The following is a 26,529-nucleotide window of genomic DNA, read 5'->3' as shown; positions in this document are numbered from 1 at the left end:
AGAAAGGCTTGAAGTGCTATCAGCTCAGCCAGCACTTGAGGTTCCATTATCCTCTAGAATAAGGAAAATCATGAGATGATTATTACTTTCAACCTGATTTTAATTTTTGCCCAAGGGAAAATTTCTAATACCAATAAATAGAGTATTGGCAGAAAGCTATAGGCTTACAGGACTATGATGACAAAAGTCAGAGTCCAGGGCTGGAAATGAGAGAACCACAAAAAGTGGACACAAAAATCATCACAAAAATCTTCACATCATTGACTTAATCCTAAATTGCACACGCTCATGGTGTAAATTTCCAGAACCCCTAAAGAAAACAGTAGCTGTGTGGCAATAGTAGAAATATGAGTAGCTCTTTGGGAGTAAAGACGATAAAATTTGAGTTCAAAATCTAGCCAAGCTACAATCACTTTGATCTATCCATTTCATTTCGAAATCCATAAAAGATGAGATTGAAGCACATCCTTCAGGCATCAGGGCACACGCACCAGGAGTAAGAACTATCCCTAGGTGGAAGGGCAAAACTGAAATAAAGGAAAGTCACAACACAACCTTTCAGAAAATTCAGTCGATTCAGTTATTCTGTACATCTTCCACAAGGGAAACGTGATCTGAACAATATGACTTACCTATTTGACATTTTGCAACAGATACTGAATATATTATGCTCAAATGCACATGGAATTTTTTCAAAAAGATATCATAAACTGAATTATAAAATAAGTCATAACATGTTTTAAAAATTATAATGATACAGAATGTAGTAAACAGGACAGAAAATTTGCCAGAAAAAAAGGGAAATTAAGTGAAAATACCTCTAGATGACCCATAGAGGAGAAAATAACTCAGAAAATATTTTGAAATGACAATAGTTAAATGATTTGAAAATGGAGATGTACTATATCAAATTTTGTGATGCAGCTAAAATAGAGCTTAATAGCTTTTAATGAGTATATTAAAAAAGAAGATAAGTAAAAGTCATTAATCCAAACTTCTAACTCCGGAAGTTAGAAAAGTAATGGCAAATAACTGCTTGTCCCCCTTGCCAATTGCGAGATAAGTTTCTAGAAAACAAAATGAAAAATACAGGATAGGAGAAGGGTAAGGGACATGGGCACTTAATACAGTATTTTTATTATCTGATCTGTAAACACTGATTTTACAGGTTAATAGGTAAAATAAATGAAAAATGTTCACATATAGCTGCATCATGTATAGCAAATGAGTCCTAATGATGAAAAGAACAGAATTCTCCTCCTTGAAGAATAAAAGCTACTGGCAAAGGTGTAAGTAACAAATTGGCATCAGATTCCTATCAGCAATATCGGAAAGTATATTCACAAAATTATGATGGGCTAATCCCATCAAAATGAGAAAATATTATTCTAGAATTTATATGGAGTAATATTCTCAAATTTGAGAACATACTAAATATATCTAAGAAAGTTAATAACTCAAAATGTGTATGTCACTTCTGCCCTTTCTTTTTAAAAAAAAATTTTTAACGTTTATTTATTTTTGAGACAGAGAGAGACAGAGCATGAACGGGGGAGGGTCAGAGAGAGGGAGACACAGAATCTGAAACAGGATACAGGCTCTGAGCTGTCAGCACAGAGCCCGACGCGGGGCTTGAACTCACGGGCCGCGAGATCATGACCTGAGCCGAAGTCGGCCGCTTAACCGACTGAGCCACCCAGGCGCCCCACTTCTGCCCTTTCTAAAGAAAAAAAATATATTGGTGAAGAAACTAACACTTTGATTTCACATAAAGGACTGCATGAAAGACAAAAATGGGATTTAAGAAACTGAGATACACAGAATGTCGTAATAAGAAATATCAGGATATTACAGCATAGTAAATTGAAAAATTAGAGGAACAAGTGTCTTAAAACACTTTAAGAAACAGTATTTATGAATCTGGAAAACATTAGTGACATAGTGAATGCATGTGACTCTTAGTGTACAAGCTAAAGAAGAATTAAAATCTTTGGAAAGGAATCTATTTCTAGCAACATGGTTGTTCAGGTATCCTCTCTTACCCTCTAACCAAAAATAAAAAACTAAAAAAAAAAAAAATACAGAATGAGATGCCAAAAATATCCATAAAAATATCAAAGTTCTTGAAAGACATTAGGAAAATATCAAGTTAAAATCTCAGTGAAATGGGAACTCAGAAGCAGATTTTGTTTTGACGGTATTTGGCAAGTCTTATAAAAATTGAACTTTAGTTTCCCTGGCTTTTTCTAAAATGGGAGACACAGACAAATTCCAGTACCACTACAATGTGGATGACCCTTCTAAATAAGGCAGAAACATCAAAAGGAAACACCCTCCATGCATTCTGAAACTGAAATATATTTTCTTAAGCTGCTACCCCAAGAGAACTGATATAAAAGTTACCATGGCAATAAGCAAAGCTGGAGGGTAAAATTAATATCAGAGAAGTTAAAGCAAAAAGCTCATCTTTACCTGCATTTGCAGACCAAATATATGTTATCTAGGTGTTAAAAATAAAATCCAGAATTAAGTATAAAATACCTGACAGGTAATGCTCCCTGGTGCCTAACATTGCAAAGGGTTATCCTTTAGAGGAAATCATCTTAAAACTAGAACTTAAAAATTCTCCGAAATAATTTCCCAAGAGAGTAAACAGCTAAAAGAAAAAAAAATTACAAGGCAACAACATAGTACATGCCATCATCTACAGAGTATAGAAATAAACCTATGAATATTCACAAACTGGAATAATCAGACATCAGACATAGAAAGAAAACAAAATCTATGCTTAGTAAGACAAATACACACACACACACACACACACACACACAACATAAAATAAAGTTTGAAAATATTTGAAGGGCAGTTTCTCGTTTTACATGTAAGGAGCTTTGGAAGTTACCACTCTTCCTAACAATAAGTAAAAACAAACAAACAAACAAACAAACAAAAAACTGAGCAGTCTGATAAATTAAAAACTCTTCTTGGAGCTGTAAAACAAGTAAGGACCCAAGGTAAATAGCAGCCTGTAAGATTAGCTAGACAGGCGAATACAGGGAGTGACAGCTTACTTGAGCAAAGATTTATGGACAGTAACTGCATGGGAACCAGTACCAGGGTAAGAAAAACCAAAGCGTAATTGGTGTACCTCCGGAGGCTCAGCGCAGATAATTCTGAGAGTTCAAAACAACATAGGGACCCAGTCATCAGCAGCTCCCACCCTTTTGTGCATTGTGCTTCCAAGACCTTGATTAGATTCTCACAGTAAATACTGGAGGAAAATTTTCTTGTGCTTCACACTGGGAAAGGGGAAAGGAACCATTCTGAAATACACCAGAATATTTGAACACTCTATTCTTAACAGTCCTGCCCTCAAGAAAAACTAGTTAGAGTCAACTAGACTCTAACCTGCTGGGGCTTTATCACTTTAACTGACTTGAGGGAAGGGAGTTTCCAAGGCCAGCCAGCTCAAGTCTTCTATGTCAGAGAAGGGAAATACTCAACTCCAAAGTACACTAGTCATTCTGTCCCTCCTAAAGTGTGGCTGGGGTGGTTGGTGTAAGGAAACTGAGAAGCACCTGTGAATTTCACAGTCCAGAGGTATAAGCTCACAAAAAGACATGATCTAATCATAGAATTATAGAAAGCTTCCCTTCCCCTGACTTCACCACCATGTTATGAAAGTTCTATTTACAGCAGCTCCTTTTACATTATATCTGGCTATCAAATTTTTTTTTTTTTTTATTTTACAAGGAAGACCAAAAGGCAAAAAACACAATTTGAAGAGACAGAAGCATCAGAACTGGAAAGGGTGTTGGAATTATCTAACTGGAATTTAAAGCAACTATGATTAATATTCTCAGGGCTCAAATGGATAAAGTTGACATCACGCAAGAACAGATGGCAATGTAAGCAGAAAGGTGGATGGGGAGTCCTAAGAAAGAACCAAAATGAAACGTTAGAGATCAGAAACATGAACACTGAAGTAAAAATCTTTGATGGGCTTGTTAGTAAACTGAACACAACTGAGGATAGAATCTATAAGTTTGATATATCAAAAGAAACCTCCAAAGCTAAAAAAACAGATAAAACAATAATGGAAATAATGGAATAATCCAAGAAGTGTGGGGCAAATACAAAAGTTGTAATATACACATACTGGAAATCCCAGGAGAAGGAAGAGGGAACAGTACACAAGAAATACTTAAAACAATAATAACTAAGAATGTCCCCAAATCAATGTCAGATCTCAAGTCATAGTTCTAATGAGCTCACAGAATGCTAAGCAGAAAAAACAAACAAAAAACAAAAAAAAGACAAAAACTGGACCTATAATTTCAAATTATAAAATATCAAAGATAAAGAGAAAATCCTGAAAGAAGACAGAGTCAAAAAACACGTTACCTATAGAAGAACAAAGATAATAATTACACAGACTTCTCAGGAATAATGCAAGCAAGAAGGGAAATGAAATATTTAATGTATTGAGAGGGGAAAAAATCCCACAAACCTAGAATTCTGTACTGTGTGAAATTATCCTTCAAAGGTAAAGGTAAAACAAAGAGTTTTCAAACAAACACAACTGAAAGAATTTGTTGCCACGAATATTTATAGAACGTATACATGTTACAAGAAGTTATCTAGAGAGAAGGAAAAGTTCAGATGCCATGGACATTGAAAAGATAAAGAAATACCATGAACAATTCTATGCCCATAAATTTGATAACCTAGGTGAAGTGTACCAATTACTTGAAAGATACAATCTGCCAACACTCACACAAGAAAAAAATAGTCCATATTAATATACCTATATATGCTAAAAAATTGAATCAATAATTAATAACCTTCTGAAACAGAAAGCACCAGACCCAGATGCGCTTGCTGGTGAGTCCTACCGAATATTTGCAGAGGAAATTATACAATTCTTTACTATGTCTTTAGATTAGGGAGAATAGTTCCTAACTCATTCTATGAAGCCAGCATTATCATATAAGAAAAGAAAAATAGAGACCATTATCTGTCATAAACATAAATGCAAAAATGCTCAACAAAATACTAGCAATCAAACCCAAAAGTGTATAAAAATATATTTTTTCTTTATCAAGTTTTTACTTATGTTGGTTCAAGCTGGTTAACATACAGTGTAATATTAGTTTCAGGTGTAGAATTTAGTGATTCATCAATTACATACGACACCCAGTGCTCATCACTACTACTGCCCTCTTTAACACCCATCACCTATTTAATGCATTCCCTCTGCCCATCTCTCCTCCAAGTTTCTTCCTTAGACTTAAGAGTCAGTTTCCAGGTTTGCTTCTCTCTCTCTCTCTCTCTCTCTCTCTCTCTCTCTCTTTCCCATATGTTCATGTGCTGTCTCTTTTTTTAAGTTAATTTATTTATTTTGAGAGAGAGAGAGAGAGAGAGAGAGAGAGAGAGAGAGAGAGAGGGCATGAACAGGGAAGGGGCAGAGACAGACAGACAGAATCCCAAGCAGGCTCCGCACTGTCAAGGCTGAGCCTGATGTGGGGCTCAAACTCATGAACTGAACCGTGAATTCATGACCTGAGCTGAAATCAAGTCAGACACTCAACTGACTGAGCCACCCAGGCACCCCTCATGTTTTGTTCTTTAAATTCCACGTGAGTGAAATCATATGGTATTTATTTTTCTCTGACTGATTTATTTCACTTAGAATAGTAATCTCTGTTTCCGTGCATGTCATTGCAAATGGTAAGGCTTCATTCTTTTTTAAAACAACAGGTCTTGGTGAAGATGTGGAGAAAGGGGAACTCTCTTGCAGTATTGGTGGGAATGCAAACTGGTTCAGTGACTCTGGAAAATAGTATGGAGGTTCCTCAAAAAGTTAAAATTAGAACTATCCTATGCACCAGCAATTGCACTACTAGGTATTTACCCAAAGTATACAAAAGTAGTAATTCAGAGGAATACCTGCACCCTGATGTTTATGTCACCATTATCTACAGTAGCCAAATGATAGAAACAGCCCAAGTGTCCACTGACTGATGAATGGATAAAGATGATGTGGGATGTGGTATAATATACTACTCTGCAAATGAAAAGAATGAATGATTGATAGATGTTAGAACATATATGGATCTGAAATAAATAATACTAAGTGAAGATAGACTGAAGAGGCTATGTGGTTATGATTTCATTTGTTTGACATTCTAGAAAAGATAAATTTATATGGTCATAAAACAGATCTATGATGGGGCTGTGGAGGAAAGAGTTCATTAAAATATGGCACAGGGAAATTTTTCTGGTGATGGAACCCTTCTATATCTTGATTGTGAATATGGTCACATGACTGTATAACTTTGTCAAAACCTCAGAAATGTTAACCGAAAAAGGCAAATGTTGCTAAATGTAAAGTACCTACATTTATAAAACATGAAAAGAAGGTACCAGTATTTTTTCTTGCTGTTGTTAGCCTTAGTATTCATATATGGTTATAATTCTGTATAAAAATATCTAAAATTCTGGACTATTTCATTTATATAATATTTTCATTAATTTTAAAGACTGAAAAGAAAAATTGTCTTATATAAAACACTATAAAATGAGGCTTGAATTCATGTCACTGTTTATGGAGAGCAAATCAACTTGACTCACTTTTTAAACATTATTATTTGGTCTAGGCTTCCAGTCTAATCAAACTACGGTAGATCCTCATTATTCATGGATCCACCTGCTTACCAAAGTTTGTTACCTCAAAACAAATACTCATGGGCATTTGTGGTCATTTGCAGACATTTGCAGAGTGGCAAAATATTTGAGTCATGCAAGTCACATTTTTCCAGCTAAAGTCAAATACGGCAACACTCTGTCTTAATGTTTCAGCTTCAAATTGTAAAGTAGTGTCCTATTTGCCATTTATTTAGTGCCGTATTTTTCACACTTGTGCATGTGTGTGTTTTTATCATTCTATCTTTAAAATGGACCCCAAAGGTAGTGCTGAAGTGCTATCTAGTGTTCTGAAGAGGAAGAAAGCAGTTTATATACCTTAAGGAGAAAATGATGTGGGTTAGGTAAATTTCCTTCAGGCATGAGGTAGCGTGATGTTAGTTAATGGATCATCAACACCGTACGTCCAGAAAAAGGTGGGGGAGGAGGAAATTTGCTGATCTGTATATGAGGATGCTCTGGAATGTGCTAACATAACATCTACAGAGTTTGATAAAGCTATGGAAGAGGTGGAAAAGTGACTGCATTTGTGGATTCATAAGAGAGCCACAAATGAAAAAAAAAAGCATAATGGCCAGCATTGTTGTGAGGCTGAAAGGCAAAGAAAATTTATGGTCATATAACCCAGGGCCAGGAAAATGTTAAACCCTCCTGGCTAGTGCTGGCTGGCCGTCACATTTTAAAATGTGATTCAACCTTTTTTCTTTTTTTTCAGGTAACATAATTATTTATGCTGCATAACACCTTTTAATAAGTCAACATAGCTTAACATAGAATAAATCAAGAGTTTGAGTAAACTTTTTAAGTTGAAAGTAAATTGAAAAATAATATCCAAATGAGAAAACAAAAATATTGCTGTATGTGTTATAGCTTGAAGGAAAAAGAATGTGCCCTAAAATTTATCAACTTTAAACACTTGATTATGTCAGATGTCAGATATAGTTTGTGAAAATAAAAGGACGTAAAATAATCTCAAATATCACTTAATCAGTAGGGAGAAAAATCTTTAAAAATTTATCATAAGCATTAAAGATGAACAATAACAACAATAAACATCTAAAGGGGAAGGGGCTTATTAGTACACTGTAAACCTTTATCATTTTAATTTAATCTATAAATGATGACACTACAATATTAGTACCCTTAATTCACTTGGTCTAGTTGGATATTTCACCTGCCGTAAAAAGCAGTGCTAAAGACTCCGCAGATACTATCAAGAATTTTAACCTGTACACAACTCCAGTTTTAGGTTATTGGAAATATTATAAATTGGTTCTTTTTCAGCGCATTTGCTAAAACCCAATATCCACCTTGTTTCACTTATAAAACAATAGCACTATATTAGGACTCTGAGACACACAAAAAATATTTATGGACCAATGTCTTTTTTGCTTTTGTGCATTATTTGCTTTTACCTCTTTCCTACTTTAATTTTATATAATGCTTTAATTGTGACTCCCTTAATGTGAAGTTATACATCTAATCATTTTGATTATGATGTGCATTTAAGAGTCATGTGAAGCTTTGAATTAGAAAATAAAAATGATTCCAGAGAAAGAAGGAACAAAAATATTAGAAAAGCAGAGATTTTACAACCATTTAATTGCATATTTGTGTTTTCTTAGTATTTTTATCTGTACTCAGTAGAGTTCTACTGTACTGTATATTATAAACTATGTCTGCATTGGAATTGAGCCCTGAAAGGATGTTTGCCCTTACAAAATAAACGCACAATAACATGATAAGAATATATATTTAGATATTGAGATCCAGACTGGGGTAAAGAAAATATAGGGAAAGAGGATCAGAGGAACAGAAGAAATACAAACACTGCTGTCTGCATTGTGATGTCTACCTGTCTATTTTAGTCAGTGACTCTTTGTCATATTATTCTGACATATATCAACTTCACATATTAGGGAAATTTAGCACTTTGTGACACAGGTTCTTTTTTTCTCCAAATGTTTTATATAATTATTTTACATAATAATACATACTAATTATTGTTTTTTATAAAGAATGAGTTTGGAAACACTTTATAATTTGCACAATCATTGCTAACTTTGCAATTAATATAATCAAGTGCCACAGAATTGTTGATATAAATTTTATCGGAGATGGGAAAAAAATAGTATCAGCTAAACTCAGCCTCTGAGATATTTTATTTAATTAAATAAATTGAAATAACTTTAGAAAATATTCATTAGGAAATCCCAATTCCTCAGTATAGTAATAATATAAGAATTATCTTAGCAAAGCATCTTCTTTTCAGGTAATCTATTCATTTCTCATCCATTATATTTTTATGAAATATCAAAGCTGTACTGCATTTGATTACTGTGTTAGACAATTTGCAAAGTGTAACCTTCAGATTTCTTTTGTAGATGCTTTTATTTTGTTTTTGGCATCAGTTAATGCTCTATCTGCCTTTCTAAATACCTGTTATAACAAAATAATGTGTTTTAGTTATACTCCAAACTAATTTCATGGATATAACAAACTTCCAGATTAGTTAAAAATCTATACTATCTAGGTTCTTTCTCATTGCATCTGCATGAAATTTTCATTCTTTCCAACAAATAGAAACAAAAAGCTATTTTATCCACCAGTGGTTTCCAGCTACAGAATCTTCTTTACTGAAGAAAAATGTTTACTTTGTTGTAATTAAGTAAGACAGAAAAATAGGACATTGCCAAAAGGCCTGAGTACAGAGCAATTGCCCATACTTCACACTTATTAATGGGAGAAGGAGGGACACTTAGGGATCAAAAGCCCTGGATAAGGGTGAGCCTTGCGGGGACCTGACTACTCTGCAGATCTATTCTGAAGAGTGACTGTCACCTGATCTACCCAATCACAGGTGTTAAGCAGAAATAAACATTTCAAAATTGTATTATATGTGAGGGCTAAGCCTATTAATATTCCACCTTGCTCTCTTCTCATTAGTTCCAGAAGGGCAGGGCAGCCTGAAGGTTATTAGGTGCTCATTAAGAAAAACTTTAAAAAAAAAAAAAAAGAAAGAAAAACTTTAACGTGATAAACCAGGGACAGAAAATAATAGTACTACAATCTCATGACACAACATTTAATGATCTTAGTCTGCAAGCTGATGTTAAATAAGTGTTTTAAAGTATCATGCTTCATCAGGGTTTCAAAAAAGTAATTAAAAGGCAGTTAATGTGCTATCATTTTTCATTTCTCAAGAGATAAAGAAATTAAAAAAATAGTTATAAAAGAATTTTTTAGTCTTATTTAAGTTTAAACTACATAAATCAAAGACTAAATGTGCAGTCCCTAAGCTCTCTCACTAGCACTTGATATTCTGTCTCTAAAATAGCTACATATCTTTGATCTCCCAAGGGGTTAAAATTTATATGGTCCCGATTTTTAGACCAAAACTTGATTGTAAGAGTGCGGCAAAAAATCAAAATAGCAATCATCATCTTTATCTTATGTGCAAACCCATAGGAAGAAAAAGAAACCATCCTCATGCTTTACTTTTTACTTGTTAAAAAAAAGGAAAATAAGGCTGCATATGAAAGATAATATATCCCAACATGGCCTAAAAGCCTCAAGTTTGGGAACAAGTTTCTCATTTGGAAGAGTAGATAAACCAAACCGTATTTAGAGGAGACCACTAGCTAATCTCTAAAAATGCCCATAGTTAAGCCCTCAGCCACTTCTCATCATAGACCCCAGAGCTTATATATTCTTCAAAAGCATAATCAGCACAAAATTGGACCTTATGATGTCCTATTTTTTCTGAAGGTGCAATTACTGTTGCTTTATTTAAGCTTCTGGTTTACTATTTGATTCACAGTTGAGATGTAGGCTGTGTTAATTGTGTATTTCCTAAATCAACTTTTTGAGATATTATTGTTATTTATAATTTATATATAATTAATAATATAATAAATTATATTTATATTATTATTAAAATTACTGGAATATTTTCTATAAAAGAGTACAACAGAAGACTACAGTTAAAAATCCCCAAAGACATTTTGAATGCATAAGTAATCCATAAAGATTTTACCCAGTTGGAGAATGTCTAAGGTAAAGAACTCTAAAATACAATTGCTTAATGTTCTATAAAGTATTGATAAAATTATTAAAGATAAAAAATATTATATTAGTCCCCAATAACTAGTGTTCTGAAAATTAACTATATCAATATTTCTCCTAAACTAAACCAAAAATAATTTAAGGTGCTTATGATATATGGTTTTAGCAGTGCTAAGAAAAAGTCCTAAAACACATTGATTTTTTATCATTTGTTTAAAGCATCTTCTTTCTGTAACTGTTCTGATACCATATATCTATATGCTCTCTGTGAAATTTAATGATATTATTTTTTAACTTCTGGGATCGATAAGGTAAAAATTAGATCATCTAGTATGGAAAGAAAATCAGTATTCTGGAAATAGACTGTGGAAACATTGCATGCAAAAGTACTACTAAGTGAGTTATAATGATTCCTTAATTTTTAATGCTTTAAATGGCTTACCTTTCAATGCACATACATGACAGTTGGTTTGGTAATTTTTATATATTCTGAAATTAATTTTATCATGTTATTGCAAGCAAATCACTAAAAGAAACTTAACCATGTTGAAATAGTGGAAAGATCTGCTTCTGTTTCATACAGAACATATATTGTTTTTTCAGTAAAGATGCTTAATAAACATCAAGTGAGAGCTAAATAAATAAATAAATAAATAAATAAATAAATAAATAAATTTTATAAATATAAATGAAACCTCCACTGAAATGTAAAACATAGGTGTTCCTTCTGCTAGCAGAGTAATAATAGTTGGACAGTGACTATAGGCTGAGTAGCATCCTGCAAGATTCATTCACATAACACCTCAGAATGGGACCTTAGTTGCCAACAGGGCCTTTGCAGATATAATTAAGGTAAGAATTGAGATAAAATCACAAGGATTTAAGATGGGTCCTAAATGAGAGTGTTTATAAAAGAAAAGGAAACAGATGCACACAGGGAGAAGAGAGTTTTGTGAAGACACAGGCAGCGATTGGTATGATGTTACCACAAGCAAAGGCATGCCTGGGGTCACCAGAGGCTGGAAAAGTCAAGTAGTGATCTCCCCATAAAGTTTTCTGAGGGAGCATGACACCTTGATTTCAGACTTTTAGCCTTTGGAACTATGAAATAATAAATTTGTGTTGCTTTCAGGAATCAACTTTGTGATATTTTGTTATGGCATAACTAAGAAACTAATACAGGTAGCAACTTAAAAGGTTAAGAAGGGGAGTACTTAGCTGGGAGAAGTTTCAAAGGACCCGTTTTGGGGGAAAAAAAAGATTCTTAACATAAAGCCACGAAGAAGAGATCTATTCACACTGTAAGCAAAAATCTGAGTCGTAAATTAAACTTTTATAAGACATGAAAAATTATTTAAGGGATATGCAAATATAAGAGGTATAATAAATAAAAATGACACTGAGCATAGAAGAAAAAGGAACAGGTATAGATTTATGAAGGCAAAAGTTAATTTGCTAGTTTGTTTTCATAAAGTCAGAGAATCTGTTGATTGGAAGGAAGCTTAAAGTTTACCTAGGTTTCTATTTGAATATCTCATCAGATACTTGAATCTCTTTAAAATTCCTTCTAAAGTTACTTTAGCTTCTTCTTGAACAACTTTAGTAGCAGATAAATAATTTCATTTTTAGACAACCTTGTCAGTATCTTTATTATAATAAGCCCAAACCCCTGTTCTGCATGGCAGACCTTCAAATACTTATCTCTTATTCAGGCAAAACTCACACTTCCTTCTAAAATTCCTTATATGATATGATTCATATTCTAGCTTTCTCTTCATCCAAATGAAACTCCTATGAAAACAATATGACTCATCTATGGATTTCTTAAAATAAGAATCTAAAATTAAACAGAATTCATTTGATGTTTCTAATCAATGCAGTAGAATAAATTGGTTTCACTACCTACTATCTTTACATTATTTCAGTTTCAATTACATTATCATCGTTAACAGTCAAGTTATATTTTTAACTCAAACATCACAGGTGTTTATTATTTTATAGGGCTGCTTCTAAATTATTTTTCTCTTACTGTTGTCTTTGCTGAAAGGCAACACATTTATCTAACATTTTTAAAATTTGATTCTAATAAATCTATATATATATGTTTTATTTTACCAATTTTATACTACAAAGGGGTAGTTGTTCTCTTTTCCTGTTTAATTTATTAAAAAATGTGGAATTGTGGGGCTTGAACTTATGAACTGTGAGATCATGATCTGAGCTGAAATCAAGAGTGAGATGCTTGGGGCGCCCGGGTGGCTCAGTCGGTTAAGCGGCCGACTTCGGCTCAGGTCACGATCTCACGGTCCGCGAGTTCGAGCCCCGCGTCGGGCTCTGTGCTGATGGCTCAGAGCCCGGAGCCCGTTTCCGATTCTGTGTCTCCCTCTCTCTCTCTGCCCCTCCCCTGTTCATGCTCTGCGTCTCTCTGTCTCAAAAATAAATAAACATTAAAAAAAAAATTAAAAAAAAAAAAAAAGAGTGAGATGCTTAAGTGACTGAGTCATCTAGGTGCCCCTATAAAGCTGGGACTTAAGCTGTATCGGTTTGACTCAAATATTCGTATGGTATTTCTGTAAAGAAAGCACGGGGTTTTTATTCACAGGATCTGAATTTAGAATTTTAGATCCTGGACATAAGTAGCTGTAAATGATATTTTACCTCTTAAAGCTTCATTTTTCTGATCTGTAACATGGTCATTATCATAACTACCTCATGAGTTGTAATCAGTATTTCCCATTCATTGAGCTGGCTTTGGAATATCTGTCCCATATTCGTATCTTTGTGAATCCCTGTGTCTGTCCAAGTCATTCTTTCCTGGGAGGCAATGTGTCAGGATGCTCTCATTAGAAACATGTGATGTGGTTTCAAAATGGATTTCAAGTTTTGTAGAAGTGGGAAAGGTAATAGGTAATCAATATCATCCTTGAACAGAATTCTCATCACTGAACATCAGGTAGATGAATATCAGTTTGCAAGTGGCAGACTGCATAGATATACTTGATCTCTTAGCCATGGGATTTTTGTTCTGGAATTAGAGGGAGGATTCCCAATCTCTCTTGCATCTCTAGCTTACCCATTGTCATTCTATGCACCTAATCATCCTCCTTCCCTCCCTCTCTCTGTAGCTCTGTCTCTGTCTATCTCTGTCTCTCTGTCCCTCTCTGTCTCTCACATTTTTGTTTAAAAATCAAAGCTGATTTAGAACCAGGAAGTTGAGGGTCAAGAGCCTCCCCAAATAGATGTCCATATTTTAAGAAAGAAAAAGGAGAAACCTACTGTGGCTTCCTGCAGGTTTTTTTTCTGAAAACGGATTTTCCCAGCTTAGCATTATATACAAGGCAGAGGAGATACAGAAGATAGAATTGCACATGGAAAGAACCAGGAGTGGCCAGCATGAGATAAAGCAATGATGGTAAAGGGCAGCAATGGAGGGAGTATCAGAAGCTAAGACATGGAGGGAAATTGTATGGTGGGAGGAAGCTGACAAAGAGAGTGAGTAAGGCAGATGGAGCTGAGAAGACAGGGAGGCTGTTACGCCAGTGTCCACTTCTAGGAATCAGAAAGAGCTTCCAATAACCATTTTGAGAACACTCAGTTATATTTTCTTAAGTTTTTAGACTATATGAGCACATTCTTATTTTCTACACCTCCCACAGGCACCAGTTAGCTTTTAGCTGTATTTATCGTTAAGCCATTCTGTCCTTTTTAGAGGATAGCCAAAACCAAAATCAGGTCCTTGTTGACTGTGGAAAACATTGACTCAGGGACAGAGCCTCAGAGTCTAGGTATCTGCTTGAACCCTACCTCTTCACACAGTCCTACTATATTTTATATTATTTTCTTCCAAACACCCAGTGACATCTGGACTTCACATGTGTTTATTGATGATTCCCTTCATTAGCACATAAAGTGCTTGAGACCACAGTCCTTGCTAGGGTTCATGTTATGCTCTAGCTCAGAGAAGACATTCATTAAATGTGTACTGATGTCCCAGTAGCAAGGTTTGTGAGATACATACACACACATATACATATACATACATATTATACATATATACATTGTATGTGTGTAATATGTATGTGTACATTAAATAAACATACATATGCATGTGTGCCATGCACATATACATTTTATGTCTATATTTATTTATTTAAAGATACATACACACATTTTCCCCCTGCTCATTCCCTTTCCCTCTAATTTATCCATGCATAATATGAGAAAAGAACATAAAATGCATTTAAGTAGAAAACTTATTTTCCCTTTGGAGTTTGAAGAAACATTTTGTTCAGCACATATGGAGGCAGCATCAGCAGAACTTGTTACTAATTTTGAGTGAGATGCACAGAGTGTTGTGTATGATTATTAGATTGCACTGAGACACAGTAGCTCACTATTTTATTTCCTCTACCACTGGAGTGAGGCTCTTCTATCATTGCAATAATGGAAATTGCTAAAAGATTGACAGAACAATCCCTATGTGAGTCTCAGAACACTTCCAGTACAGAATCAAACAATAAAGTAGTATTATCCAAGTCTCTGTGACCATGTCCATTTCCCTGACATCTCATCAATATTGAAGCTAATATTGTTCAGTGCATAATATCAGTTTCTTGTCTTTTACTTGATTATTCTTTCATTTTTGCCTTGAAAGCCTGAGGTTGAAGCTGTATACTATGATAAATACTCCAGATTTCACCTGCCTGTGTGACTGAAGATTTGTGACATTTCTCCATCAACTTAATTGATTGATTTTTTGAATTAATTGATTGCAGTTTTTGAACAAAAGCTGCAATATTGGTTAATTAAAAAACATAAATATGTTCATGGATTGCTGTCATTGCATAAATGTTCAGTTATTCAACAAAACTGAAATGATGTTATTATATCATAGGCCATTACTGCAGTATTCACAAAACCAAATCAGAACACAGAGTATTGAGAAAGTAAGAATCAGGAAAGAAAAAACAAAAAATGATAAAAGCATTTACTGAGTTCAGTTTGGTCTGAAATTGTGTTTAGCATATTTTTTGCACCAATAAGGGGCATGATACCTAGATATATGTTCAAACTAGGAACCGAGTAGCTAGCAACTTGAATTATAATATAAAAGTATAAAATTATCAATTTTAAAGTTGTTATTCTGATATTTTTATCTTCACTATTTTTCCAACTACAATTTATTCAATTCCAAAAATTGCTATATAAATTATACCCGTGAAGGGGAATGGAGTCTTTTTTAGGAATTTGTGAATTCCTGTTAGCCATTCTATGGAATAAATATCTTGTCCCATTACTCACACTTGCTCCTAGTTATTGTGGGGCCACTTTGGGAATGTGTTGCTGACAAGATTTTACCAGTAGCTAGATTTGTGGACTGTCTCTATTCTTCTGGGCTTCAACCAGCCATTCACCTCACTGTCCTGTCTTCCTAACACAGGCATACCTATACTCAGTTCTCGATTGAGAACAATCATCTCTGTTGACTAGGTTTTCTCACAAGAGGATCAGTAAATGACAAATCCACCTATTTTTCCCTATGGAATAAACATTCACCTAAAAGAGATCCCAGGAATCCTCCTGTTCCATGGACATTTGTAGCTGTCATTGCTTACCTAACCTTGGGCTATGAATTCCTTCTTAATTCCAATTAAATCTGTCTTTAGTCTTCCTGTGATTTCTCTTAATTTAGACATTCTTTCTGATATCTCATAACTGTTCATGAATTTTTTCTATATTACAGGATTTGAGGTAGAAGAGAGACCCGTGGCCAGGGACAGTCTCTGACGCTTTTTTTAATTTAATTTTTTATTTGAATATAATTGACACAGATGTAACATTAGTTTCAAGGGTACAGCAAAGTAATTCAACAACTCTATATGTTATACCATGCATGGAGCTCTTTTCTCTAATGAACACTTATTTTAATTATATTGTTTTAATATATTTTAATTATATTGTTAACCAACACAATAAAACTTCAGTTTACTATAAATATTCACTGCAATTTTTGGCCTATCTGCATAAACATTCAAAATGTTTAACACAGTGAATTCTAAACTGTAAACGTTTCCAAATAGAGTATTTCTAGAAAATACAAAATATTAATAACACGTGAGAGGACTAAGATAATTTAATCAGAGAAACTGAGGAACGATGTTTAATTGAGGCTCTATTATTATAGCTTCTGAGCAAACACAGGCTAGGTAGGATGAGGTATATGCCTCTTTAAAATAAAATCACAATTATGTAACTTCCTAGACTCCTTTGGAAAAAGTTAGTAAATAGGAATATAATTTTCTTGCTTTTTGCAAGCTTTTTCCAAAGTTACTACAGAAATATTTTTTTCTTTTTTTACTCTCTTCACTTTAATGAAAGTTAAAATAATTGTAAATGTAACTGAATTGGCCTCAAAATAGAATTGGCCTCAAAATAATTTTCAGTGCAGTATAGTCCTTAGGTGTTATATAGATGCCATAAGATGTTAAATTATAACATGTATCCTCTAGATCAGAAAATAATTATAAGTTCTATGGTTTAAGTAAATAGCACTCTCTATAACTGATTAATTACATCTTTATTTTTAAATGATCTATCCCCATAATAATATATACTTTCACAGAATAATTCTGATGTAGAAATGTTTTTCCCGCTCTTCCTCAAGGTTGAAAAAGAGTGTTTAATACATTTTAAAGTAGACTTTGTCTATCTGATATGTCAGCATTCTTTTTGCCTATCTACAATATATTTATTCTATTTGTATTGATGTGTTTTGTCTAATCCCTTTATACCCAATTCTTACAGATATTATTCAGCGCTATATAAGCAAAGCATTAAATATTCAGCATCTAAAACCTAATTTTGCTGAAATGTGAAAATCAAGACCAGAGTGCACCCTATTGAACTATGAAAGTTATGGACCTTCTAAAAGTAATTTTTTAAGTGCATGTACACATTTTTTTTAAACCAGTGTGCGAGGGCTCAATGCTTCCCAACTGTCCCTTTTCAGGAAGTCTTGTTCCAAGGAAATTCTATAAAAATTTCTACTTCTGTATATTCCTCAATATTTTTTCTTCAATTCCTTATAAATAAAAATAGGGAGTTTTCACGTTCTGGCCAAGATGTTTTATCTTAACCTTCCACCAAAAAGGAAAACAAAACAAACAGCAACCAAATAATAAAAAAACCCTATAAAAGTGAGATATGTATGAAAACACAAGAAAACAAACCTCTGACAGACAGCATGAAGAGCAACTATAGTAAGCAACATTTGAGCAGCTATGATCTATGAGAGGCTGAGATACTGGAAGCACTTTATTCATTACTGGCTCGCCCTTGAGGACATGGATGAACACTGAGGGGCAGAATTTATGCTTTACTGATAAAGCAGGAGGGACTTGAGAACCAAAGTCCCAGAAGAGAGGAAATCTCAGTAAGTGAGCCCATATTCTGTGAATAATTTTTCCTTTATGCTGTAAAAAAAATCTATAAATTTCAAAGAAAAGTATCTGGCATCCAATCAAAAAATTTTAACTGCTAAAATTAGACCCAAACTGTCAAAGACAAGAATAAAACAGACAATAGAAAGACATCCACAGGCATGTACTATAGAATACATAAGATTAAGATGTATAAGAAAATATTGAAAAAAAGATGAAGAATTTCTGAGAAACAAGTGGATACAAAAGAATGAAACAATTAGAGCTAATATGTTTTTAACTATAATTGTTCAAAATATAAGTGAAAAGGGTAAGTATAGAAAAACTGAGAACAGCAAATGAGGAGTGAGGTAAGTAAAAATATACAGAATGAAACACAAAGAGAGAAAATAGTGGAAAATGTAGAAAAGAGTATAAGACATTTATGGGATATTGTGATGGGATCTACCATAAATGTAATTGGAGTCCCAACGGAATAACACAAAGGGAAAATGAAAGTAGAAATGTTGAAGAAATAATGAGTAAGAATTTCCCAACAATGATGAAAGACATCAAAAGAGATATCTAAGAATTTCTAAAAACTCCAAAAAAAGGTAAACGCAAAGATAATCTGATCTAGGCATATCAGCACTAAACTGTCAAAATGCGGGGAAAGAAAAAGAAAGTATTTGTTTTCAAGGAATATCAAAGGGACAAAGAACAACATTACAGTAGTAAATAATTACATTATATCTGATACCAATATCTGAAATAAATATTTCACCAAACAATAAAAATTCCACAACATCTCACTTCATGATATTGGAGTGTATGTTAGTGTTTGAGACAGAGATCAGAATCACTGAAAAGAGTCACTGAAAAGAGAATGGGGAAGAGAAGTAAGACAAGGGTCCAGAGTGACAACGTGATTGAGGTTTTGCTCTAAATGAGAAAGATAGTCATTGGAGGACATCAAGCAGAGGAGTGACTTGTTTTGAATTAAGCAGTGTAATTCTGACTCCTCTGTTCTTCATAAAACAAAGAGGTACAAAGACAGAAGCGGAAGGACTAGTTAGATTACCTTTGTTGTGAACTAGATGAAAAGTTATCCTGACTGAATCTGAGTTTTAGCAGCAGATTAAAAGGGAAACATTTGGCTTTTGGAGATACTTTGAAGACAATGACTATCAGGATTTGTTGATGCCACAGATATAAAGAGTGAGAAAAATGGAGAATGGTAAGGAACCTTGATATAGGTTGTCACTTTGAATTTTACAATATCAAAAAAACTAAAGAGGAAATCAACTTGTGCTCTCAGCTCATTGCTAATTATGATGAATAAAAATTATGCAAACTTTGGCAAACTCAGAAAATATGCAAGGAACTGAGTGGCATTCTATAATATAAAAACTATATTTATATTTACATATAATATACATCATTTACATCAACTAAATTAATAAGGAAATAGGGCTAAAATTGATAATAATCTCATTTTACCAATAAGTAATGGTCATTTGCAGGTATATGAACTAATTCAGGATAATTAACCTCACCTATTCCATTAAGACATGTCTTTTTTATATAAATATTTTTATACTTAAAAACTACTTACCAAATTATTAGTATTTATTTTTATTTTGATGATTATATACTACTACAACTAATACTAATATATGTCAATAGTTTATAAGCAGCTTATAAATAGCTTAATACTCATCCTAATTATCTCAGGAAATTAAAAGAATTATGTTAATACATATCTTTTATAGCATAAATATGTATTATAAAGATCAAAAGCTGGGGGCAAAAATATCTTTCATATGTCTTATATGTGTGCATCTGCATAAAATTATTTGCAAGAAGTGGAATGGAAATTCAAAAATCATTAAGATATGGCACAAAAACAGACACATAGACCAATGGAATAGAATAGAAACCCCAGAACTAGACCCACAAACGTATGGCCAACTAATCTTTGACAAAGCAGGGAAGAACATCCAATGGAAAAAAGTCTCTTTAACAAATGGTGCTGGGAGAACTGGATAGCAACATGCAGAAGATTGAAACTAGACCACTTTCTCACACCATTCACAAAAATAAAATCAAAATGGATAAAGGACCTGAATGTGAGACAGGAAACCATCAAAACCCTAGAGGAGAAAGCAGGAAAATACCTCTCTGACCTCAGCCGTAGCAATCTCTTACTTGACACATCCCCAAAGGCATGGGAATTAAAAGCAAAAATGAACTATGGGGACTTCATGAAGATAAAAAGCTTCTGCACAGCAAAGAAAACAACCAACAAAACTAAAAGACAACCAACGAAATGGGAAAAGATATTTGCAAATGACATATCGGACAAAGGGCTAGTATCCAAAATCTATAAAGAGCTCACCAAACTCCACACCCGAAAAACAAATAACCCAGTGAAGAAATGGGCAGAAAACATGAATAGACACTTCTCTAAAGAAGACATCCGGATGGCCAACAGGCAGATGAAAAGATGCTCAACGTTGCTCCTCATCAGGGAAATACAAATCAAAACCACACTCAGATATGACCTCATTTCAGTCAGAGTGGCCAAAAAGAACAAATCAGGAGACTATAGATGCTGGCGAGGATGTGGAGAAACGGGAACCCTCTTGCACTGTTGGTGGGAATGCAAACTGGTGCAGCCACTCTGGAAAACAGTGTGGTTGTTCCTCAAAAAATTAAAAATAGACCTACCCTATGACCCAGAAATAGCACTGCTAGGAATTTACCCAATGAATACAGGAGTACTGATGCATAGGGGCACTTGTACCCCAATGTTTATAGCAGCACTGTCAACAATAGCCAAATTATGGAAAGAACCTAAATGTCCATCAACTGATGAATGGATAAAGAAATTGTGGTTTATATATACAATGGAGTACTATGTGGCCATGAGAAAGAATGAAATATGGCCCTTTGTAGCAACGTGGATGGAACTGGAGAGTGTGATGCTAAGTGAAATAAGCCATACAGAGAAAGACAGATACCATATGGTTTCACTCTTATGTGGATCCTGAGAAACTTAACAGAAACCCATGGGGGAGGGGAAGGGAAAAAAAAGAGGTTAGAGTGGAAGAGAGCCAAAGCATAAGAGACTGTTAAAAACTGAGAACAAACTGAGGGTTGATGGGGGGGTGGGAGGGAGGGGAGGGTGGGTGATGGGTATTGAGGAGGGCACCTTTTGGGATGAGCACTGGGTGTTGTATGAAAACCAATCTGACAATAAACTTCATATGTTGAAAAAAATAAATAAAGTATCAGAAATCAGAAGCCATTTAAAAAAAAGAATAAAAATCATTAATATAAAGAAACAATGTAAATTTCTAAATGTGAAAAAAGTTTTATGTAACCTTTTAAATAAATATTGATTTTAAATAAATACAGGTTATAAATCCATATGAGATTTGTATTCCATTGAATGCATCTTAAAAATGGATAATACCAAGTTCATTTTTAAATGTCATTATATGCTATATATATATATATATATATAAAATATTACATATATATAACATAACATATATAACTATATATGTAACATTACATACATTACATACTATATATATGTATATATTTATATATATGTGTGTGTGTGTGTATATATATATATATATATATATATATATATATATATATATATAACATTACATTCTTTGTACCATTTAAACTTCCTATGGCACATAATTTTAATACTTTAGGGCAAATAAACATATTTGAAGATCACTGTTGGGAGGAGGCTTTCATTAATTAAAATTAAAGTTTATGATTTACTCAAAAGCTTTTGCTATTTTCCTAGGGTAGTGCATTGTAAGATTTCAGGTATTGAAATAACAAAAAAAAATGCTCATTATGTTAGAATCACTGAAATAAAAAGCAAAATATAATGTATTAAGGGAGATAGGGATTTTGTGCCGGAAGGGTCAGAGTATACATTTTATCTATTAAGGTATTATGACGCCAGGAATTTAGAGTTAGGTACTATAGATTGTTTTCAAAATTGGAAATACACATTTTAGAGTTATATGCTTTTTTTTCCAAAGTGGAAGATGTTGATTTTCTTTTTTAGACTTGGTTGAAATGGTGATCGACACTTTTTTTTTTTTCAAAATACGAATCCGAGATAAAAGATCTAATGAAATAGTCAAAAATTTTTGAATAGGAAGCATCTCTTTAGAGCAGAGATAAATGCAGTGGACTCTGATGTGATCTGTGTTGGGACAGTTGGAACTGGATAGCTTAGCCACAGGTGATGCAGACAACTGCTGGGTTTGCATTTCAGAATGCTACTAAATGGGCATGAAAATGACCTGCAAAACGTTTTAGGCATTATTTGCTGTACTCTCTGAAAACAATGCTGTAAATAATGCTTTTAGAGGTGTATGTAAATATTAAGTGATGTTTCAGCTTTATGAATCTACATTGGATGGTAGTTTGTAGAAATGTCTTTCTTTAATAAATAGAATTTTAGCTTAAATTTTGTTTATATTGGTTCAGATTATTAAAATTTTCTGCTTCTTATACATCACCCTCAAAATTTAGACTTTTTAAAATTGATGTGTAATTACTTATAATACAGCTTTTTTTTTTTTAAAGTTACCTTGACCCAGTTTTTAGTCCCTGACTAGAGGCTAGTGAGTCAGTTCTCCTATTTGAGCAAGTGATTAAGGTCATGCACCAACCACTTCCCTTATAGGGCTCCCATACTCTGGGCCACTATGTGCCATCCTAATTGTACCAGGGCCAGGAACCAGGCACCTAGGACAACCCCTGTGTCCCCAAACTAGTCAAATTAGCCAATTGACAGGGAGCAAAATCTACTCAACCCATCCCTGCTTGCCATATATGTACTGCGCCCCCCCAACAGCTCCAACTTATTGTTACCCTGTGTCCTAAGGCCATACCTCCTGTGTCTGTGTTGTCAGACTTCTCTCCTTTCCAGCTGTAACAAAGTATTCTGCCTTTTATTTACCCAAGGGTCAGTGTTTTATGTCACACCATCAAAAGAATTATTAAGTCTTATAAAACATTAATCAACAAATGTTTATTAGTGTATGCCAGGATCATAAGAAGCAAAGATATGTCATCATGATATGATGACATATCATCAGAGCGATGATATGTCGCTCTGAGGCATATATCATCTATATATTTATGTCTATATATCATCTAACATATATATAGCATATATGCATATTTGTAAATTATAGTATTTGCTTTCTTCTTTCTTTCTAATATGTAGCTTTCTTAAGTAGCTTTCTAATAAAAATCTCTTTTTTTCAGCAAGACTGGAACTTTTCTGAAAATAGGGTTGGTATAACTGGTGAAAAATTTTGAATTATAGCTTTTTTTAAATGTTTATTATTTTTGGGAGACAGCAAGCAGAGGAAGGGCAGAGAGAGGGAGACAGAATCAGAAGAAGGCTCCAGGCTCTGATCTGTCAGCACAGAGCCTGACGCGGAGCTCAAACCCACAGACCGCGAGATCATGACCTGAGCTGAAGTTGGCCGCTTAACCAAATGAGCCACCCAGGCACCCCGAATTATAGTTTTAAACCAAAATACTATATAATTTTCAACTTCATCAAATAATAAATAATGAGTCTAGTATACCAAATTAAATGTCTAACTTATAAAGGAATAATATCTTGATAGATGTTCCTAGATATTTGTTAACTGGCAATAGGCTACTATAGAGTCTTATTTCTCTTGATGCAGTGTTTAGCAATCTTGGTGAAGTGTAATTTACAACACAAACAATAAGCTGCATCCATGTGGAGTGAGCAATGCGACGACTTTTGAAAGATGTATACAACCATGAAACAACCACCACAATCAATGCCTAAAAACGTCCTCAGGCTTCTGTTAATTCTTTCGTCCCTTTTTCTTGGTACCACACAAACACTAATCTGTTTTATATCACTATAGCTTAGTTTTCTTCCTCTAGAAATTAATATTAGTGGATCATGTATTTCCTTTTGCATCTAACATCTTTTACTCTAAACAATGATTTTAAGATTTGTCCCCCATGGTCGTTCATTACTGATTGCTAATAGTATTCCATTGACCGGATATACAATTTTTAGCGTGACCATTTACCTGCTGACAGGTATTTGTTTTGTATAAAGTGTTTTGTTTTTATGAATACAGTTCCTATGAACTTTTATATACAGATCTTTGTAGGAAAATAGATTTCACCTCTTAGGGCTAATACCCAGGATTGGAATAACTGAATTGAGAGGTAGGTATATGTAGAACTTTATTTTAAAAATGCTGAAGTGGTTATAACATTTTATATTCTCACTGACAGTGTTTGGGGCATCTGAACCCCAGGTATCTTCATTTATACTAGTATTATCAGCCTTGATTACAGATGTCTTAGAGAAGATGCAGTTACATCACAGTGGTTTTATTTATCTTCCATTTTCGTAGTGATTATAGACATAGAGTAATTTGTCGTATGTTTATTAGCCACTTTGTTTTATCTTTTTTTTAACTTTTTTGTTTCAAGCTTTTATTTAAATTCTAGTTAGTTAACATACAGTGTAATATTAGTTTCAGGAGTAGAATTTAGTAACTCATCACTTACATATAACACCCAGTGCTTATCACAACAAATGCCCTCCTTAAAACTCATCACCCATTTAACCTATCCCCCACCCACCTGCCCTCCAGCAACCCTCAGTTTGTACTCTGTTGTTCACACTCTGTTTATGGTTTGCTCCTCTCTTTTTCCCCCTTATGTTCATCTGTTTTATTTCTTATACCACATATCGGTGACATCATATGGTATTTGTCTCTCTCTGACTTATTTCGCTTAGCATAATACACCCTAGCTGAACCCACATCATGAAATGGCAAGTTTTCATTCTTTTTCATGGCTGAGTAATATTTCATGGTATTTATATACCAACTTTTCTTTGTCCATTCATTAGTGGATGGACATTTGGGCTCTTTCCATAATGTGGCTATTGTTGATAATGCTGCTATAAACATTGGGGTCCATCTGCCTCTTTGAATCAATATTTTTGTATCCTTTGAGTAAGTACCTACTAGTGCAATTGCTAGATCATAAGGTAGCCTATTTTTAACTTTTTGAGGAAACTCCATACTGTTATCCAGAGTGGCTACACCAGTTTGCATTCCAATCAACAGTGTAAGAGTGTTACTCTTTCTCCACATCTTCACCAACACATGTTGAATCCTGTGTTGTTAATTGTAGCCATTCTGGAAAGTGTGGGGTGATATCTCATCATGGTTTTGATTTTTATTTCCATAACAATGAATGATATTGAACATCTGTTCATGTGTTTGTTAGCCATCTGTATATCTTCTTTGGAGAAATGTCTATTCATGTATTCTGCCCATTTTAAAACTGGATTATTTGTATTTTGGGTGTTGATTTGGTAAGTTCTTTATAGATTTTGGATACTAACCCTTTATCAGATATGTCATTTGCAAGTATCATCTCCTACTCCAAAAGTTGCCTTTTAGTTTTGTTGATTGTTTCTTTCACTGTGTAGAAGCATTTTATCTTGATGAACTCCCAGTAGTTCATTTTCGCTTTTGTTTCCCTTGCCTTAGGAGACATATCTAGTAAGAAATTACTATGGCCAAAGTCAAAGAGGTTGCTGCCTGTGTTACCCCTTAGGATTTTCTCACACTTAGGTCATTCATCCATTTTGAATTTATTTTTTTATATGGTGCAAGAAAGTGGTCCAGATTCATTCTTCTGCATGTTGCTGTCCAGTTTTCCCAACACCATCTGTTAGAGACTTTTTTCCATCAGATGTCTTTCCTGCTTTGTAAAAGACTGGTTGATGATATAGTTTGTGGGTCCATTTATGGGCTTTCCATCTGATACCATTGATCTATGTGTCTGTTTTTGTGCAAATACCATACTGTTGATGATGACAGCTTTGTAATATAACTTGAAGTCCAGGATTGTGATGCCTCCAGCTTTGCTTTGTCTTTTTCAAGGTTGCTTTGGCTATTTGTGGTCTTTTATGTTTCCATACAAACTTTAGGACTGTTTTTTCTAGTTCTGTGAATGCTGGTGGTATTTTGATAGGGCTTGATTCAACATGTAGATTACTTTGGGTAGTGTAGACATTTGAACAGTGTTTGTTCTTCCAATCCATAATCAATTGAATGATTTTTCCATTTCTTTGTGTCATCTTCAATTTCTTTCACCAGTGTTCTACAGTTTTCAGAGTATATATCTTTTACCTCCTTGGTTAGGTATTTATTCCTAAGTATCTTATGGTTTTTGGTGCAATTATAAATGAGATCTATTCCTTGCTTTCTCT

Source organism: Panthera leo, chromosome F3 (assembly GCF_018350215.1).
Source record: "Panthera leo isolate Ple1 chromosome F3, P.leo_Ple1_pat1.1, whole genome shotgun sequence".
Classification (NCBI taxonomy): Eukaryota; Metazoa; Chordata; class Mammalia; order Carnivora; family Felidae; genus Panthera; species Panthera leo.
Note: the sequence above shows the minus strand (reverse complement) of the source record.